Here is a 5,950-nt window from a genome sequence, read left to right on the forward strand (position 1 = left end):
GGTGATAACACCTACAGCAGCAAAATATTCAAGATATACTCAACCAAACAAGATTCTACTTGGATAATCGGAGGAGTCACATACCGGAGAGCAAATGTGCCAAATTTCAGACAGAAATCTGGGCTGAGCAAAGAGATCGAGAAATCTTGAGCTCTTGAGCAGAAACGCGAGTGAGAGAAAGCTGGTACGAGTTTTTTCGGGAGAGAGAATGAGATGGGAGGAAAAGATGATGTAGTGGGGCAAGGAGGGGCCCACACACCAGGGTGGCGCGCCCCCTCCTTGGCCGCGCCGGCCTATGGGGTGCCACCCTCGGGTGCCCCACTGGTCATTCCGAGGTGCCCCCAGGTGCCTCTTCGAAAAATAAGACCAACAGTATAATTTTTGTGAATTTTTGAAAACTTTGAAAAATGCACATTTCAGGGTGTTAAATTTATTATTACTGGGCAGAAAAGATTTTGAAATCTCTAATTAACTAAAGAACTTTGCAAAACAAAAGTGCTACATCAAGTAGAACAAGTGGAGGAAGAAAGAGATGTTGTTTAGCTCCTCTATGCATATAAAATGAATTTGTTAACAAGGTTGATCAAGTCTTGCCACCAAATAAATTTTACATAGCATAAGAAGAAATAAACCTCAAATCAATCATGTTACCTTGTATTGTATTGATATGGATCCAATCACAAGAGTTTGATATTCTTCTTTAGGCTCATATATAGGACAATCAATGGTTCCCACTTTGATAGTTCTCACATTAGAAATTGTATTAACTCCACATGCTTTCTCAATCCTCTTGGGAAAATAAACGGTATGCTCCTTGTCATCAACATTGAAAGTAACTTTTCCTTTATTGCAATCAATAACAGCCCCTGCGGTGTTAGGAAAAGGTCTCCCAAGAATAATAGACATATTATCATCTTCAGGCATTTCCAACACAACAAAATCAGTTAATATTAAGCAATTATTAATAACTTGAACAGGAACATCCTCACATATACCAACAGGAATAGCAGTAGATTTATCAGCCATTTGCAAAGATATATCAGTCGGTATCAACTTATCTAAATAAAGTCTCTTATAAAGAGAAAAAGGCATAACACTAACACCTGCGCCCAAATCACATAGAGCAGTTCTAACATAATTATTCTTGATTGAACAAGGAATGGTCGGTATACCTGGGTCGCCAAGCTTCTTTGGAACCTTACCATTGAAAGAGTAATTAGCTAGCATAGTGGAAATCTCCTCATTAGGAATTTTCCTTTTGTTAGAGACAATATCTTTCATATACTTTGAATAAGGAGGCAATTTAATAGCATCGATCAAAGGGATTTGTAGGAATAAAGGTTTCATCCAATCGCAAAATTTGTTATAGTGTTCTTCTTCCTTTGATTTTAGTTTCTTAGCAGGAAAAGGCATTTGCTTTTGAACCCAAGGTTCTCTTTCATTACCATGTTTCTTAGCAATAAAATCTTCTTTAGTATACTTTTTATTTTTAGCATGCTTTTCAGGTTCTTCTTCAACCTCTTCTTTATCAGAAGCATCATTCTTATCATTATCTTTATCATGTTCATTACCACTTTCAGTTTCAGCATCAGAAATAGAAATACTATTAGGATCATTAAAAGGCTCAGAGGATTCTACACCAGTTTTATGTTTCTTTTTCTTTTTCTTAGATGGAGCACTAGTTTCAGTTCGTTGAGAATCCTGTTCAACTCTTTTGGGATGCCCTTCATGATATAGAGGATCCTGGGTAGAAGCACCGCCTCTAGTTGTTATTTTATAAGCATGTTTTTCTTTAGAATTATTTTTTAACAAATCATTTTGCACTTTAGTGAGTTGATCAATTTGAGTTTGAACCATATGAAAATGTTTAACAAGCATCTTAACATCATTGGAGGTTCTCTCCATAATACCATGCAATTCACTAATAGCTCGAGAATTTTCTATTAAATGATTCTCTACTCTCATATTGAAATTATTTTGCTTAACAATATAATTATCAAACTCATCTAAGCATTGAGCAGGAGGTTTTGAATACGGAATATCTTCTCTAGTAAAGCGTTCAAGAGGGTGTACCTCAATCATGGATGAAGGGGGAGTTATCTTGCATAAATCTTCTATGGGAGGTAAATTCTTCACATCTTCGGATTTAATACCTTTCTCTTTAAGAGATTTCTTGGCTTCCCTCATATCTTCATCATTTAATTTAATCATCCCCCTCTTCTTCAATATCGGTGTCGGGGTTGGTTCAGGTGTAGACCAATCATCATGATTCCGTCCTATTCTCGCCAATAATTCTTCAGCGTCGTCTGGAGTTCTTTTCCTGAAAACACAACCAGCACAACTATCCAGGTATGCCCTAGACTCAATGGTTAGTCCACTATAAAATATATCAAGTAAATCATGCTTTTCCAAATCATGTTCAGGTCGAGCTCTAATAAGAGAGCAAAATCTAGCCCAAGCCTCAGGCAACTTCTCTCCATCTTTCTGATCAAAGTTATAAATTTTCTGCAAAGCAATATGTTGAGCACTAACAGGAAAGTATTTCCGGAAGAAAACATCAAGCAATTCTTTTGGACTATTAATAGAATCAGGTGGCAAACTATTATACCAAGTTTTAGCATCATCCTTTATTGAGAAAGGGAAAATTTTAGCAACGAAATAAGTACGCTTCTTAACATCATCAGAAAACAAGCTACTGATACGTCTCCGACGTATCGATAATTTCTTATGTTCTATGCCATATTATTGATGATACGTACATGTTTTATGCACACTTTATGTCATATTCGTGCATTTTCTGGAACTAACCTATTAACAAGATGCCGAAGTGCCAGTTGCTGTTTTCTGCTGTTTTTGGTTTCAGAAATCCTAGTAACGAAATATTCTCGGAATTGGACGAAACGAAGACCCAGGGGCCTATTTCGCCACGAACCTTCCAGAAGACCGAAGAGCATACGAAGTGGGGCCATGAGGTGGCCAAACCACAAGGCGGCGCGGCCAAGGGGGGCCGCGCCGCCCGTGGTGTGGGCCCCTCGTCGGCCCCCGACTCGCCCTTCCGCCTACTTAAAGCCTCCGTCGCGAAACCCCCGATGCGAAAAACCACGATACGGAAAACCTTATCGAGACGCCGCTGCCGCCGATCCCATCTCGGGGGATTCTGGAGATCTCCTCCGGCACCCTGCCGGAGAGGGGATTCATCTCCCGGAGGACTCTACACCGCCATGGTCGCCTCCGGAGTGATGAGTGAGTAGTTCACCCCTGGACTATGGGTCCATAGCAGTAGCTAGATGGTTGTCTTCTCCTCATTGTGCTTCATTGTTGGATCTTGTGAGCTGCCTAACATGATCAAGATCATCTATCTGTAATACTCTATGTTGTGTTTGTCGGGATCCGATGGATAGAGAATACCATGTTATGTTAATTATCAATTTATTACATATGTGTTGTTTATGATCTTGCATGCTCTCCGTTACTAGTAGAGGCTCTGGCCAAGTTTTTGCTTTTAACTCCAAGAGGGAGTATTTATGCTCGATAGTGGGTTCATGCCGCATTGACACCGGGACAGTGACAGAAAGTTCTAAGGTTGTGTTGTGATGTTGCCACTAGGGATAAAACATTGGCGCTATGTCCGAGGATGTAGTTGTTGATTACATTACGCACCATACTTAATGCAATTGTCTGTTGCTTAGCAACTTAATACTGGAAGGGGTTCGGATGATAACCTGAAGGTGGACTTTTTAGGCATAGATGCCGTTGGATGGCGGTCTATGTACTTTGTCGTAATGCCCAATTAAATCTCACTATACTTATCATGACATGTATGTGCATTGTTATGTCCTCTCTATTTGTCAATTGCCCGACTGTAATTTGTTCACCCAACATGCTTTTATCTTATGGGAGAGACACCTCTAGTGAACTGTGGACCCCGGTCCATTCTTTAATACTGAAATACAAATCTGCTGCAATACTTGTTTACTGTTTTCTCTGCAAACAATCATCTTCCACACAATTCGGTTAATCATTTGTTACAGCAAGCCGGTGAGATTGACAACCTCACTGTTTCGTTGGGGCAAAGTACTTTGGTTGTGTTGTGCAGGTTCCACGTTGGCGCCGGAATCCCTGGTGTTGCGCCGCACTACATCCCGCCGCCATCAACCTTCAACGTGCTTCTTGGCTCCTCCTGGTTCGATAAACCTTGGTTTCTTTCTGAGGGAAAACTTGCTGATGTGCGCATCATACCTTCCTCTTGGGGTTGCCCAACGAACGTGTGAAATACACGCCATCAGCTACTCAGTGTAGATAGCTCGATCATGTGTTCTACATCACTTTCTTTTTCAGTACCACAAAAAGGTGTTTTCTCAACAAGAGATATATGAGAGAAATCAAGAGAAAAATCATAATCCTTATCCTTAATGTTTATAGGAGATGTGGCAAATTTAGGATCAGGAGACAGTTTATATCTAACAGTATGTTGTGCAAGCAACTTTTTAATTTTTCTTGCATCAGTAGTAGCATTGCATTTATCAATAAAATCATCATCAAGTTCTACATAATCTTCATCAAGATCATCACTAGAGTATTCAACAAACTCAGATGAATTAACAGGTGTAGCAGCATCTTCATTAGGAGTTTCAGTATTTTCAATTTGTCTAGACCTAGCAATTGTAGCATCTAGAGAAGATCCTAATGAACCATCATTATCAAGCACAACGAAGCATCATCAAAATTATGAGAGGAATTTTCAGATCTAGCGAAGTACCGAGCATGTGAAGCATGTGGTGGTGAAACAAGTTTATCTATCACAGATGGTGAATCAAGAGCAGCAGAGGTACTCAGAGTTGTACCTTTTCTTGTAGTGGATGGTAATATGGCGACTTTAGTATCGCGAGGTTTACCCATGATGGAGAATTCGCAGCGAACAATATCAATCCAAGCACTACTAGGAAAAGGCTTACCGCCGGCACATTGAAAAGCCTTACCGCCGGCACTTTCGGATTCGCCGGCGATAACCTCGCCGGTGGTAATGGCTTATCCCCGGCGTCTTCTATTTCGCCGGTGGTAAATCCAACTTACCGCCGGCGCCTTCTCCAATTCGCCAGCGGTATTTGTTACCGCCGGCGCCTAGCATATTCGCCGGGGGTAACGATATGTACCACCGGCGCTTACGTTCTCGCCAGGGGTAGAGCTACAAATTCGCCAGGGGTAATAATAACATGAGCCAAAAAAAAATGTCGAATTACATTGTATATACACCAGAATACACAGTATATACACAAAATATACAATATACACAAAATATACATGCAAATACCAGAATGACAGCAAGATACACACTCAGTAACACAACAGATATAGAAAGTACCCAAATGTTCATTACATGCATGTATCAATAACACAAGTGTAGAAAGTCGACTATATGGTTCAAACTTCGTCCGCGGCTAGCTAGCTTCTGGCTGCCCGCTAGCTGCCCACCAGGCTTCTCGCTGCTCCGCTGTCTGCTGGCTAGCCTACTCGCTGAATCGCTGCCGGCTAGCTCCTCATGCATGCTCGGACTCCGAAGCCGAGCTACCTACACAAGGAAGTATCATTATTGTTTGTTTAGTTCAACCAAATAGAAAAATCACATGAAAGAATTACATGAGTTGGAACTAGTGTTAATTAGAAAAACATGAGCAGTATGAAATGGGCAATTTCATTTGAATTTTCAGATGACTCGAAATAATGCAAGAAATTGATAGAATTGGTACTCTAGTGAACATCTCTCAAAACAAAAAACAAAAAATGATAGAATTGGTACTCTGGGATTCAGCGAACATCTCTCAAAACAGAAAATGATAAAATTGGTACTTGACTAATCAGCTTGTAATACATAAGTCATGCAGTTCATTTTGAACAGCGAAGCAACTTTACAAAAAATGAATTCTGGCATCCAGTGCAGTTTACCATAACC

The sequence above is a fragment of the Lolium rigidum genome, chromosome 7 (genome assembly GCF_022539505.1).
Source record: "Lolium rigidum isolate FL_2022 chromosome 7, APGP_CSIRO_Lrig_0.1, whole genome shotgun sequence".
NCBI lineage: Eukaryota > Viridiplantae > Streptophyta > Magnoliopsida > Poales > Poaceae > Lolium > Lolium rigidum.